This window comes from Ursus americanus, chromosome 9 (assembly GCF_024610735.1).
Source record: "Ursus americanus isolate L20-20 chromosome 9, mUrsAme1.1.p, whole genome shotgun sequence".
NCBI classification, from domain to species: domain Eukaryota; kingdom Metazoa; phylum Chordata; class Mammalia; order Carnivora; family Ursidae; genus Ursus; species Ursus americanus.
The window spans coordinates 74,674,212-74,689,845 of record NC_142135.1 but is presented as its reverse complement, the minus strand read 5'-3'; the positions used below and the strand labels follow the sequence as shown (position 1 = coordinate 74,689,845).

The following is a 15,634-nucleotide window of genomic DNA, read 5'->3' as shown; positions in this document are numbered from 1 at the left end:
AGAGGTAGTTCCGGGGGCCCGGGAGTGCCATTGCCCTTTGTGACTCTAAAACCTCGAGCAGCAGAGTGTTCATGTGCACACCTGAAGCTCCTGGATTATGACTAGGTGACACTCTAGTCCTTTCCAGGCTGCTACGACTCTGTGAGATTTTACCCGGTCAGGCGCAGGTTCCAGACTTTTTCAGGCTGCTTAAGAAAAAAGCAATGATCGACTGGCCTGGCTCATGGTTTATAGCAATCGGAGCTGAGAGTCCCTTCCTGGGCTTGCTGATCATTACCTGCTTCCTGGCTCCACTACTCGGGCACTCTACTGGTTCAGGAACCCCTTTTTGCTCTGTGTTTCCTTGTATCCCGAGACCACAATGCCGTACCTAGAATTCTGCCCTTTCATTTCCAGAGTCCCTTTCAGAGAGGGATGTCTCTCACTAGAGCAGATTTCTGTGGGTTCCAATTTTGCACTCCGGTGTTATATCACTTTCCAGGAGTCAGCTTATGGATGCTCCCTAGCCCTTCCATTTATCTTTGATATCTCCCTGCAGATTCATGACTCCACACATCTTACCTTGCAAAAAGCAATTACTTTTCTGCTTGTAGAGCTCCAGATATATATTCTTATGTCTCAGGCTGATTTCATGGGTATTCAAAATGGTTTGATAGATATCCAGCTAAATTCAGGGGACCAGTTGAAATGGAGTCCCCTACTCCCCTGCCATCTTGCCAGTACACCTTCATCTCAATTTAATAAGATATAATTCCCTCACCATCCAGCATGAGGTTACCCTCTATTCCCCAGCAACTCCTTGAACATACCCAAGCCAATGGATAAAATCAATGAAACATTTCTCTACATCAAGGTCTTGAACTAAGGCTTTAGGGGACTTCCTCGGGTTTTGTTCAGCTGTGTCCACAAGTTCCTCCAACTGTAGGTCTTTGCTTAAGCCAGTCCTACTCCATGGAACTGTTGCCCTACATAAATTAATAAGCCACTTTCATTCCCCTGCTAATGCTCATTCCCTCAAAAAGCTTTTTGGCCCTCCTTTATTACCTATTCTCAAAACACAGATTCATGTGTTTAGTGAACACTCACAGCAATTAGTGTCACTAAGCTATTGTCTGTGCCACCCACCTTACACTCTCACATGCATTGTCTTGCACCTTAATCTAGTTATTATACACAGGTATACATGAAAAGCAGCCAAATCACATGCTATAGCACAGACCCTCAATCAACAGCCTAACATAGAACTACTTCCAGAGGGCAAGTAAATTTGGAGGGCAGAATAAAACATAATTGTTTATTTTGACCTCATAGGACTTGTGGATTATTTATTATATCAATGACAGAATTTTCCTACTTTTTGGCCACATATAATTTACCTCAATGTTACTTAAATCTGGTTATATACTTCTTTAGCATTAGATCTCATAAACCCCAAACACTTCTCAGTTTTTCAAATGCATAAGGACTAAGTGAACCAAAGTCTATACCTGGCAACATATTAGTCTAATAATGTGTTTAAAAATAAAGAGAATCACTATCAATCTTACAATGCATATTTTTTCTTATTCTTATCTAGTTAAAAAAATGGGGTGGAGGAGTTATTGAAAAACTAACAAATCATCCTTAAGAATATCTGGATTTAATTATGGGGAGTCCACAAATCAGAGGAACACCTAGAGCTGATTTCATTCCAGCTGGAGAAACAATTGCTTTTCTTCACTTCTCCTCTCAATAAGTGAGTATTTGCTGAGCAATAACTGGTGTCTTGGTGATTTTATAATGCTTAGCCTTGAGTATTTTATAAAACCTCAACACCCTCTTTCTTGAAGCAAAGCTATAACTTATTTGAATGCTTGTTTACCCGCTGCATTCCACTATGGAATTCCACTTCAATTTCTACATTCCTGATGTGACACTTTCGTAAACCCAATTGGTAATTCCAGAGACTAATTTTTTATAGTTGGGAATTCAGTATAGGAAAAGTGTGGAGAAATTCCCTTGTATCTGGTGTTGAAACCTTAGGGCATTCACAATGATGCTCATCTCCCACTATCCTCATATTGACTATAGCAGTATTAAAAGATCCAGTGTATGGGGCGCCTGGGTGGCTCTGTCATTAAGCGTCTACCTTTGGCTCAGGGTGTGATCCCAGAGTCCTGGGATCGAGCCCCACATCAGGCTTCTCCGCTGGGAACCTGCTTCTTCCTCTCCCACTCCCCCTGCTTGTGTTCCCTCTCTCGCTGGCTGTCTCTCTCTCTGTCGAATGAATAAATAAAATCTTTAAAAAAAAAATATGGGGCGCCTAGGTGGCTCAGTCATTAAACATCTGCCTTCGGCTCTGGTCTTGATCCCAGAGTTCTGGGATCGAGCCCCATGTCAGGCTCTTCCGCTGGGAGCCTGCTTCTTCCTCTCCCACTCCCCCCTGCTTGTGTTCCCTCTCTTGCTGGCTGTCTCTATCTCTGTGAAATAAATAAATAAAATCTTAAAAAAAAAAATAAAGGATCCAGTGTAAGAACCAAGCCATAGAAGTAGTTGAAGTTAAGTGTAAAGGGAAAACCACTCCTGTGTCTCCTCTACCTGATACTGTACTGCAACACTGCTTCACTCTAATACCAGATGTGTGGTTTATCTACACATCAAGCAATTCTGTGACAGCAGCTGGGTGTTTTACAATGTAACTCAATTAAACACTGTCTACCTAAAGGTGGCATTAGATCTCATAGGTTAAAGATTCAGTCCTACAAGATTGCTATTCCCCCAATTCCCCTTCTCATGCAGCACAAATATACAAATGAATCTTACTAAAGGCAAAGAGATGCATGATATTTTGAGATCCCATCTACTTTGGTAATTCCATAATCAAGAGAAGATATGCACCCCCACATTCATAGCATTATTTATAATTGCCAAGACAAAGAAACAACCTAAATGTTCATAGACAGATGAATGGATAAAGAAAATGTTACATAGATAGATAGATAGATAGATAGATAGATAGATAGATGATAGATAGATAGAGGAATATTATTCAGCCATCAAAAGAAGGAAATCCAGCCATTTGTGAAATATGCCAGACAGAGAAAAAGACAAATACTTTATGGTACCACTTATTTGTGGAATCTTAAAAAAAAAAAAAGTAAAACTCATAGAAACAGTAAAAAGGAGTTGCCAGGGGCTGAGGTGGGGGAAATAGGGAGAGGTTGGTAAAAGGGTACAAACTTTTAGTTCTAAGATGAGGTTATGGAAAAACCATTAACTTTATTTAATACAATTTGGACATGTAAGTTAACTATTTCAACTGTAAATTTTTGAAATCCAGATACAGACAGAATATTTCAATAAAATCTAGAGCCTGAATTGAGAGATACTACTTCAAGTGTAAAACACAGTGGATTTTGAAGATTTAGTATGAAAGATACAAAATATATGGATAAGACTTTTTTATATTGATTACACATTGAAATAATATTTTGATTATTTGTGTTAAAATCTATTAAAATTGGGGTGCCTGAGTGGTGCAGTTGGTTTGGCACCTGACTCTTTTCAGCTCAGGTTATGATCTCAGGGATTGAACCAAGCGGCTCCATGCTCAGCACAGAGTATGGCTGAGGTTCTCTCTCCCTCTCCCTTGCCCCCCTCAACTTGCACACATTCGCACTCTCTCTCTCTAAGAATATATATGCTAAAATTAGCTTCAGCTTTTTGATGTGGCTCCTAGACAACTTATAATGACATATGTAGTTAGCATCACCTTCCCACAGAACAGTGCTGACCTAGAGCCATTTTTAGAGGAACTCATATATGTTACATATTTTTCCTGTAGTTTTGGGCATCCTTGAACTAAATTTTAGCTACATTTTAATGTGAGGGTGTAGAGCTTCAAGCTTTGGGGTTTCTCTTGGGATATAGAACATATGTCTTATAATTTTATTTTCATGATTTTGGATAAGAGACCAAAAAAAGCTGAATTCAAACAACTCCTTGTCTTGGTTAAATACTCTTGAGGTTTCCCCACTTACAGCTCATTGATTTGGCTGTCTGTAGATCTATTCAGGCTGTCTGTAGATCTATTCAGGGTACATTGGAGTTTCCTATAAAGGGTCAGAAGAGGTTCACATGACTATGAAAGAGAAAGTAAAATGTTCATAAAATGCACATTACATGATGATATGGCTTCATGTATGTGCTCTTCAGTAATAAAAATCGTATGCACTTCAGTGATAAAAATCACCTTGCTGAAAATGTGTTAAATAATACGCTTTGGCCAGATGTGATCACAGATATTTTCTGTGTGGCTCTATTGTTTTTTAAAAGATTATTTATAAAAGTGTTTCTAAATGGAGTTACTTACCATACATATTGACAGAATTTTGTTGAATATTTAATATATAAAGTCTATTCAAATTAGCAATTTAACACATTCAGCAAAATGGATTGATTAATGATTACCTTTGTCTCTATCTACCAGGTTTAGATGAAGTTGATGTATTCATTTTAATTTAATTTCTTAAGAGGTAATATGCACATTTTGAAAAATTAAGAAAAACAAAGTATTCAGTGAAAGTCTCTTTTCCAGTCCTCTATCCATCTGGTTCCCAACAACCCTCCAAAACACACAAATTGATGACCACATACCCAATGTTATTGTTTTTGGTGCATGTGTGCACAGTTTCTTTAACATATACTAGTAAATCCTGATAATCTTAAATTTCCGCTTTTACACTAAAGGTAGAATACTGAAAGCACTTTTAAGCACATAGCTTTTTTTCATATAACATGTCTTACAGATCTTTTTGTGTCAGTAAATGGAGCCCTTCCATTTCTGTTTTACAACTATATAGTACTCCCTGAACAAATGTACTATAATTTATCTAACCAGGCTCCCATTGATAGACACTTGGGTTGTTTCCAGTAACAATTCCACAGTGAATAATCTTGCGTGTAGTCATTTCATCTGTATATCCACAGAGCTAGAATTATGCACAAAAAGTATAATCATTTTTATTTTTAGTTGATATTACCAAAATGCCCTCCAAAATGGAATTTGAATTTCTACAGGAATATAAGAGTGTTTATTTCCCCATTGATGTTTTCTAACTTTTACTTTTTTTGTTGTTTTTTTCTTACAATGTCACAACCAGGATATTATATGGACACAGTCAAGATACAAAACATTTCCATCACCACAAAGATCCTTCGTTTTGCCCTTCTATAGACATACCACTTGCCTCTCACTCAAACCCTCTCATTAACTCCTGACAACCACTAATTTGTTCTCCATTTCTATCATTTTGTCATTTGAAGAATGTTATATACATGGAATTATGCAATGTGTAATGTTTTGTATTGTTTTCTTTCACCAGTATAATTCTCTGGCAATTCATCTAGGTTGTTGCATAGATCAATAGTATCATTCTTTTTTATTGCTGAGTAGCATTTCACATACCACAGTTTGCTTAGCCATTCACCCATTGAAGGGTACCTGTGTTGATACCAACTTTTGGCTATTACCAATAGAGTTGCTATAAAAACTTGTGTATATGTTTTTGTGTGAACATAAATTTTCATGTCTCTGGGATAAATGTCCAGGAGTGCAATTGCTGGGTCATATGGTAGTTGCATGTTTTGATTTTTAAGGAACTGCCAAAATGCTTTTCAGAGTGGCTCTGCCATTTTTATATTCCTGCCAGCAATGTACGTGTGATCCAGTTTGTCCAAATCTCCACCCACATTTGGTATTATCACTATTGTTTTTTAAATTTAACCTGATAGATGTGCAATAACATCTTATTTTTGTTTTAACTTGCATTTCTCTAGTGACTAATGGAATTGAACATCTTTTCAGGTGCCTATCTGCCATCCATATGTCCTCTCTGGTGAAATGTCTCTTTATGTCTTTTGTTTATTTTCTAATTGGATTTTCTGTTTACTGTAAGGTTTTAAAAGTTCCTTATATATTGTAGGTAGTAGTCCTTTGTTGAATATGTGGTTTATAAATGTTTTCTGAGATCATTCCTTGTTGCAACATGTGAATTATATTTCTAAATCATTAGACTGGAGAAACATTAGTGGATTAAAGCACAGATTATATAACATTATTAGTAGGTTTTCAGTGCATAGTCCACTTCCCATTCATTGGTTAACCATCTAAACTGTGAAATTGAGTGTTATGACAGAGCATTTTATCTTTTGATGTTTAATCAGTACCCATTATTCAGTTAACATACTTGGTAACAGTTACATGTTTGCTTTTAAGTTTCTCTGAAATAAAAGGTGCCTGATACCTGACATATTTAAGGAATCTGGTGTTTTAAATTATGGTAATGACAACAAATATGGTGCATTCCTTATTTTACTTAATCTACCCAATCTCTGAAAGATACTATAGTTGACCCTTGAACAACACAGTGTGCCCTGTGCATTGAAAATCTACATATAACTTTTGACTACCACAAAACTGAACTACTAATTGCCTACTGTTGACTGGAAGCCCTACTGGTAACATAAAACATCAATTAACACATATTTTGTATGTTATATATATTATCCTGTATTCTTACAATGAAGTCAGCTAGAGAAAAAATGTGATTAAAAATGATTAAGAAAGAAAAAATACATTTATAGTAATGTATAGTAAAAAAATCTATGTATAAGTGGACTCACAAACTCATATTGTTCAAGAGTCAACTGTATCGTTACTTTTATTTTACATATAAATAAATCAAAGCTTAAAAAGATTAGCTCAGGTTGCCCAGCAGCAGAAATAAAATTTAAGCCAGGTCTAAATCATTCCAGAAACTCTTAGCTACCATTCAGTATTGTGTTTTTTTGCTAGGTTTTGCTGCAGAATGGTCTGGCTTTTAAAGAAGTCACGTTACAAGTTGTTATGTGCCTTCACCCAAAGGAGGTCTGAGAGGAATACCATCAAGAGACTCTGAATGGATTTCCACTTTTGGCTTATGATGGAATAAAAGGGGTTGGGTTTGCCCTCAAGCCCACACTAATAGAGCTTGAAAGTAAGCCTCAAAAAGATCAAGTGGATTTCATGTAATTTACCTGCTCCTTAGAACTGAAACCTAAAAATACTTAAAGGAACACCAAAAACCAACATCCAATAACATAAAACTCACAGTGTTGGCATCTAATTATAGATTGCCAGGTGTACAAACACTAAATCATGTTTCAATGCCCAGGAAGAAAAATTTAAGACACAGATGCAGAAATGACACAGCTAATACAATCAGCAGACAAAACACTAAAAATGTACTTCATATGCTCAAGAAGGTTAGAGAAAAGCATGCATTTGATGAAGAGCAATGGAAATTATAAAAAGATCCAAATTAAACTTCTAGGTGTGAAAAATATAACATCAGAGATGAAAAAACTGTGCAGAAGCTTTTTATTTTGATGAAGTCCCACGAGTTCATTTTTTCCTTTGTTTCTCTTGCCCTTGGAGATGTGTCATGAAAAAAGTTGCTGTGGCTGATGTCAAAGAGGTTGCTGCCTATGTTCTCCTTTAGGATTTTGATGGATTCCTGTCTCACATCGAGGTCTTTCATCCATTTGGAGTTTACCTTTGTGTATGGTGTGAGAGAGTGGTCAAGTTTCATTCTTTTGCATGTAGCTGTCCAATTTTCCCAGCACCATTTATTGAAGAGACTGTCTTCTTTCCCCTGGATGTTTTTTCCTGCTTTGTCAAAGATTAGTTGCCCAAAGAGGTGAGGGTCCATTTCTGGGTTCTGTATTCTGTTCCATTGGTCTGTGTGTCTGTTTTTGTGCCAGTACCTTGCTGTCTTTGAAAAAGCTTCTGCACAACCAAGGAAACAGTCAAAAAAACCAAGAGGCAGCCCATGGAATGGGAGAAGATATTTGTAAATGACACTACAGATAAAAGACTGGTATCCAAGATCTACAAAGAACTTCTCAAACTCAATACACAAGAAACAAATAAATCACAAAATGGGCAGAAGATATGAACAGACACTTTTCCAGTGAAGACATACAAATGGCTAACAGACACATGAAAAAATGTTCAAAATCATTAACCACCAGGGAAATTCCAATCAAAACCACACTGAAATACCACCTTACGTCAGTTAGAATGGCAAAAATTGACAAGGCAAGAAACAACAAATGTTGGAGAGGATGTGGAGAAAGGGGATCCCTCCTACATTGTTGGTGGGAATGCAAGTTGGTACAGCCACTTTGGAAAACAGTGTGGAGGTCCCTTAAAAAGTTAAAAATTGAGCTACCCTATGATCCAGCAATTGTACTACTGGGTATTTACCCCAAAGATACAGATGTAGTGAAGAGAAGGGCCATATGCACCCCAATGTTCATAGCAGCATTGTCCACAATAGCTAAATCATGGAAGGAGCCGAGATGCCCTTCAACAGATGACTGGATTAAGAAGATGTGGTCCATATATACAATGGAATATTACTCGGCCATAAAAAAGAACGATTTCTCAACATTTGGTGCAACATGGATGGGACTGGAGGAGATAATGCTAAGCGAAATAAGTAAAGCAGAGAAAGACAATTATCATATGGTTTAACTCATTTATGGAACATAAGAAGTAGGAAGATCAGTAGGAGAAGAAAGGGAAGAAGAAAGGCGGGGTAAACAGAAGGGGGAAGGAACCATGAGAGACTATGGACTCCGGGAAAAAAACTGAGGGCTTCAGGGGCTGGGGGGCTGAAAATGGGTTAGGCTCGTGATGGGTATTAAAGAGGGCATGTACTGCATGGTGCACTGGGTGTTATACGCAATCATGGAACTTCAAAAAAATAAATTAATTTTTTAAAAAAGAAAAAACTGTGGATGAGATTAACAGTAGATAAAGCACCACAATACACCACAGAAAGAAGACTTGAGAAATTGAAGACAATGCAATTGAAAATATCCAAAATGGAACTCAGGGGAAACAATTTTTAAAAAATGAATAGAACACCATAATGTGGCCTAAAATACATCACGCATAATTAAGAGTCTCACAAAGGAGGAGGTGGGGGTTCAGAAAAAAAAATGCTTGAAGAAATAATGGCTGAATATTTATCATTTGTCATGAAAACTATAAACAAACAGATTGGAGTTCAACAAACCTGAAGTAAAAAATAGGAAGATAAACCTAATCAAGCATATTGCACTAAAAAGTAGATGGCAAATTAACACATGAAAAGATGCTAATGATTATTAATCATAGGGTGTTAAAAAAAGAAATAACAGGTCCAAAATAGAGTTACTTGTGCTAAGCCCCACACTAGCAAACCAAGACTTAATATCTAACCGAATTGCAGTTTCAGCCTCTCCCAGGAAAGTAACCTTTAACCAGTCATTCTGGAATTACCTGGTCAGCACTAGTGAAGTAATCTGCCCTGTAAGCCCTGCCTTTCCCCAAAGGATGTTTTTTGCCTGAAACAACACACTTGCTTTGACTTGTCCCCTTTCTGACTATAAAAGCCTTCCATTTTGTACATCTCTTTGGAGTGTCTATTTGCTAGATAGGATATTGCCTAATTCATTAATTGTTGAATAAAGCTAATTTGATCTTCAAATTTACTCAGTTGAATTTTGTTTTTTTTTTTAACAAGGGAAATGAAAATTAGAATCATAATGAGAAATCATAGCAATTAAATGCTAAAATTAAAAAGACTTCCAATACAAAAGTTTGGCGAAGATGCAAAACAACTGTAACTCTCATACATTTCTGGTGGGAATATAAAATGGCACAGCCACTTTGGAAAAAGTATGATAGACTTTTATAAAATTAAATGCTTATCATAAGACTTGGTAGCCCTGCTTGCCTTAGTAACCTCACTCTTGTATATAGCCATGAGAAATAAATTCCTGTATTCATATAACGTCTGTACAGCAAGTCCTTAAAAGCTGCTATACTCCCAACAATCAAAACCTAGAAACAACGCCAATGCCCTTCAATAGGTGAGTGGATAAGTAAATTGGAGTATAGCCATTCAATGGATTTGTTAATATCAAAGGACCAAACTGCAGATTCAGGTAACAATGCAGAATCTCCAAAGCATTATGCTAAGTGAAAGAAGTTAAACACTAAAGTACTCTCCTCACACTACTCCTGGCTCTGCACAGATCATATTCTGTAGGGTTTTATTTATGTGACATTTTAGAAATGGATAAATTACAGTGACAGAATGAAGATCAGTAGGTTCCAGGCATGGAAGCAGGAGACTAACTTCAAAGGGATCCAATCGAACTTTCGGGAGTGAAGGAAATATTTTATCTCATAATTTGGGTGGTAACTACACAACTGTATACATTTGTCAACACCAAATTGTACACTTAAGATTGGTGTGTTTCATTTTTTGTAAATGATAGGGGATCAAAGTGAGGGTGAGAGGATATTCTAGAAGCTATGGTCAAAACAGTAAAGTAGGGTTAATAGGCCAAAGTGGGAGTCTGAAATCTTTGATAAGCTCTGCTTTCTCTGAAGGGCTAGTGAGAATTTCGGCTGAGACTGTGACAGCAACTGGTTTGTTTACAAGGATGGAGCTGAATTTTTAAACTTTTATCTAAGCTGGGCAGAGGAGAGGATTAAATGTGGTCAGTAAGACTTGGGGCAGAGACAGAAAGGAGAAAGAGGGCCCTTGAGTTATTGAGAGAACTGCAAATAGATCATGACGATTAAGCACATTCTTAGAAAGAAACAGACACAAATACAAAGAGTCGAAATGCTGTAACAGGAAGCAGTAAATACTTGGACCACTTGCTCATGGGGCATATTTCCATCAAAGGCACTTGTCTGAGTGTTCACAATCATTTGATCTAAAACATTTGTATTAAACTTGAAAAATATCAGAAAGGCAAGGACAGATGCCTCCAAGCATGGGAAAGGAGTACAAAGGGATTGCAAATATCTTGAAACAGGCTTGCATTTTCCCCTTTGTGTAGGCAAGCAGAGTGTTCGTCATGGGATAAGGGAGGAGAGGGATGTTTGGGCTGGCAATCCCCAGGTGCAGAAAGCGGGGACTGAGGGTTACATTTTTTCATAGCTTCTAACTTATGCCTTGCTCCTGGGGATCATGGGATCCTGCTCCTACCGGCCATTGCATTCAATAACCTGAGAACAGGCACGCTGTTGATGTTTCAGCTGCTTCCACTCTCACTCCTTAAGGCTTACAATATATTTTCTAAGAATAATTCCCCACTAGACTTTCGTTTGTTGGAAGTTTTTTGATTACTGATTTGATTTTATTGCTGATAAGCAGTCTGTTCAAATTTTCTATTTCTTCCTGATTCAGTTTTGGGAGTCTATATGTTTCTAAGAATGTATCTATTTCTTCTATGTTGTCCAATTTGTTGGCAAAAAATTTTCATAATTTTCTTTTATAATCCTTTCTCTTTCTGTGGTGTGAGCTGTTATTTCTCTTCTTTCATTTATGATTTTGTTTATTTGAGTCCTTTTCTTTTTAAAATTGTTTTCTGATGAGTTTGGCTAAAGGTTTATCAGTTTTGTTCACCTTTTCAAAGAACCAGCTCCTGGTTTCATTGATCTTTTCTATTGGGTTTTGGTTTTGTTTTCATTTTTATTTTATTTATTTCTGCTCTAATCTTTATTATTTCCTTCCTTCTGGATTTGTATTTTATTCTTCTTTTTCTAGCTTCTTTAGGTATAAGTTTAGGTTTTTTACTTGAGATTTTTCTTGCTTCTTGAGGTAGGCCTGTATTGCTATAATCTTCCCCGTTAGAACAGCTTTTGCTGCATCCCAGAGATTTGGGACCATTGTGTTTTCATTTTCATTTTTCTACATATATTTTTTTCATTTCCTCTTTGATTTCTTGGTCGACTTGTTCATTGTTTCGTAGCATGTTATTTAATATCCAGGTATTTGTTCTATTCATGTTCTATCCATATTTTCCTTGTGGTTGATTCCTAGTGTCATGGCACTGTAGTTAGAAAAGGTGCATGATATGACTTTAATCTTTTCAAATTTGTTTGAGACTTGTTATGTAGCCTAACATGTAATCTATTCTGGAGAATGTTCCATGTGCACTTGAAAAGAATGTGTATTCTCCTGTTTTAGGGTGGAATGTTCCGAATTCATCTGCTAGGCCCATCGGGTCCAATGTATTTTTCAAAGTCACTATTTCCTTGTTGATTTTCTGTTTGGATGATGAGAGTGGGTGTCAAAGTTCCCTACTGTTATTGTATTACTATCGATTACTTTATTTATGTTAGTTAATAGCTGCTTTATGTATTTAGGTTCCCTCGTGTTGGGTACATAAATATTTAAAATTGTTATATCTTCTTGTTAGATTGTTCCTTTTATGATTATATCATTTCCTTCTTCATCTCGTGTTAGTCTTTGTTTTAAAGTCCATATTGGTACCCCAGCTTTCTTTTCACTGCCATTTGCATGATAAATATTTCTCCATCCCTTCATTCTCAATATGTATGTGTCTTCTGTCTGAAATGAGTCTCTTGTTGGCAGCATATAGATGAATCTTGCTTTTTATTCATTCATTCTACCATCCTATGTCTTTTGATTGGAGTTTTTATTCCATTTATATTCAAAATAATTATTGATAAATATGTACTTACTGCCATTTTGTTACTTGTTTTATGGTTGCTTTTGTAGTTCTTCTCTGTTCCTTTCTTTTCTTGCTTTCTTCTCTTGTGGTTTGATGGCTTTCTTTAGTGATAATAGTTGGATTCCCTTCTCTGTTTTTTGTACGTCTATTACCAGTTTTTGAGTTGTGGTCACCATTAGGTTTGCATATAACATCTTACGTATATACCAGTCTATATATCAAGTTGATGGTCACTTAAGTTTGAAACCATTACAAAAACACTAGAATTTTTACTCCTCTACTCACCATGTTTCATGTATATGGTGTTATACTTTACATCCTTTTTATTTTGTGAATTCCTTGACTGATTTTTACTTGATTTTACTGCTTTTGTGCTTCCTATTTTTCTTACTTCTGCTCATGATCTTTCCTTTTCACATAAAGAATCTCCTTTAACATTGCTTGTAAGGATGGTTTAGTGGTGATGAATTCCTTTAACTTTTGTTTATCTGGGAAAATCTTTCTCTCTCTTTCTATTCTGAATGATAATTTTTCTGGGTAGAGTATTCTTGGTCGCAGGTTTTTTCTTTTAAGCACTTGGAATATATCATGCCACTCTCTTCTGGATTGTAAAGTTTTCTGAAAATCAATTGCTACACTTATGGGGTTTCCCTTGTATGTAACTATTTTCTTTTCCCTTGCTGCTTTTAAAATTCTCTCTTAATCACTACTTTTTGCCATTTTAATTATTATGTGTTTGCTATGGACCTCCTTGGGTTGATTTTGTTGGGGGCTCTCTGACCCCTGGATCTGGATTTCTGTTTCCTTCCCTAGATTAGGGAAGTTTTCAGCTGTTATTCTTCAAATAAATTTTCTGTCCCTTTCCTTTCTCTTCTGGGATCCCTATAATGCAAAAGTTATTATGCTAAATGGTATTGCTAAGTTCCCTTAACTTATTCTCATTTTTTATAATTCTTTTTTATTTCTCCTGTTCAATTTGATGGCTTTCCATTACTCTGTCTTCTGGCTCACTGATCTGTTCTTCTGCTTCCTTCTACTATTTATTCCCTCTAGTGTATTTTTTATTTCAGTTATCAAGTTCTTCATCTCTTCTTCATTACTATTCATTACTATTGCTTTTTTTTTTTAATGTTTTCTAGCTCTTTGTTAAGGGTCTCACTGAAGTATGCCACTCTTTTCTCAAGTCCGATGAGTATCTTTATGACCATTACTTCAAATTCTCTATCAGGAAAATTGCTTTTCTCTCTTTTGTTTAGCTCTCTTGCTGTACTTTGTGTTTTGCGTGCACACTACTGTTGTGATTGAGCCACATTTGTTTTCATTCCAGTCATCTGCAATGGCTCTCTTTGTGTGAGTGTGGTTTGGTCCCTGTGTTGTTAATGGGCAAGTCTGGGGTCACCTTGGACTTGAGTTGGGTCAGACCAGGTGTTTGGCAGAGCTGCAGTTGCATCAAACTACAGACCACTTTCTCTGTGTTGTTTCCTTAGAAGCTTTTGTTGGGGCACAAGTCCTGCAGTCAGGCCAGATGTTTGCCCCCCCCCCCTATCCACTGCTGAGGTTGCAGTTGTTCTGGTATGTGTGATTATCTTCCCCTCTCCCAGGGCAAGAGTAACTCTGTAGTGGTGCCGACCCCTGTTGAGACTGTTTGCACAATGCCATGTTTGTGGTGCCACTTTGGATGAACTCCTGCCAAGAATGGGTTGGAGGAGGTGGCCTGCAGCAGAATGCAGGGAGCAGGTATATGGGTGTTAGCAAGGTGTACATGGATCTGCTCCAGAAGGGGACCTGGAACCACTGTGCAGCACTTCTGAGGGCAGGTCCTCCAGAACCTATTCTGAGATTAGTAAATGAATCTCCTTTCTGTATATTCCAGGCATTTTTCAAACTTCTGCCTCTATGAGGTATCCCAGCTAGGTTGTTTGTTATGCTGTCTCTCTAAGGGTGGAAACTAGTTTCCTATTGCTCTCTGGCTCTCCCAGAGTAGAGCTGTTGATTTTAAATTTCTAGATGTTAAGCCCCACTGATTGTAAAAACTTTCAAGTTAAGCCCCTCTGATTTTCAAAGCTGAATGTTATGGCTATTTTTTTTTTTCTGGTGCTGGTCCCCCATGCCTGGGGTGCTTGTTGTGGAGTCTGCTCCTTTTCTTTCTCCATGCTTGTGGTGCCCCTCCCTCCCATGCTTAGTCTTTTGGGGTAGTTTAGTTCCGACTCCATCTCCTTCTTAACCTTTTCAGTGTTGCTTCTTTATGGTTAGCAGTGGAGAATCTTTTCTGAGGGTCTTTCGGTTATTTTCCGGGTTATTTATATGGATATGGGTGTCATCTAGGTGTGTCCATGGGACAAGGTGAGCTTGGGATCCTCCTCTTACTTGGTCATCTTCCCTGGAAGTTGTTATTTTTTTCTTTTTTGAAAATTAATTTACTTAAATTTTTTTCCTGATATTTAGGAACACTTATACTTTAATCTTAATGGTTATCTTTTTTTTTTAAGATTTTATTTATTTATTTGACAGAGAGAGACACAGCCGGTGAGAGAGGGAACACAAGCAAGGGGAGTGGGAGAGGAAGAATCAGGCTCTCAGCGGAAGAGCCTGACGTGGGGCTCGATCCCATAACGCCGGGATCACGCCCTGAGCCGAAGGCAGACGCTTAACGACTGAGCCACCCAGGTGCCCCTTAATGGTTATCTTTTGACTATTAACTTTTGTACTCCATTTTCTGTGTCCCTTTTCTTTTTATTATTTATTTGATGAGTTTTAATGATATGCTTTGACTTCCACCTATTTCCCAGGTAATGATCAAAAACATTCTCTTTCCCCTTTTCTCTTGTGTCTATTTTTTTAGCTTTGTTATTTCTGCCTTGTTAGAGCATTTAACATTTACACACTTTTTGTTTCCTTACCCCACCTTTGTTAACTCTTAAATTTACTTTTGTTAAAGTTCCCAATTGTCTTGGATAGAAGAATCTTGGTATACTATACATATCTCAGGAAGGGCTCATGTGTACAATAGTTCCTGAGTTCTTACATGTTGAACTCTGGTTTTCTATTGCCTTGATAGTTGATGGAG

The 15,634-nt window shown here is 37.1% G+C and overlaps 1 long non-coding RNA gene across 1 annotated transcript in view; it reads left to right on the top strand.

The window, feature by feature from the left end:
* The window catches only part of LOC123786736 (uncharacterized), a 44,303-nt gene extending 29,645 nt beyond the window's left edge, over positions 1-14,658 (top strand). Inside the window, exons 3-4 of the long non-coding RNA XR_006778051.2 lie at positions 1,577-1,735; positions 6,836-14,658. This is a non-coding gene — a long non-coding RNA (uncharacterized LOC123786736). The remainder of the gene's footprint in view (positions 1-1,576; positions 1,736-6,835) is intronic.
* The last annotated feature ends 976 nt before the right edge of the window (positions 14,659-15,634 follow it).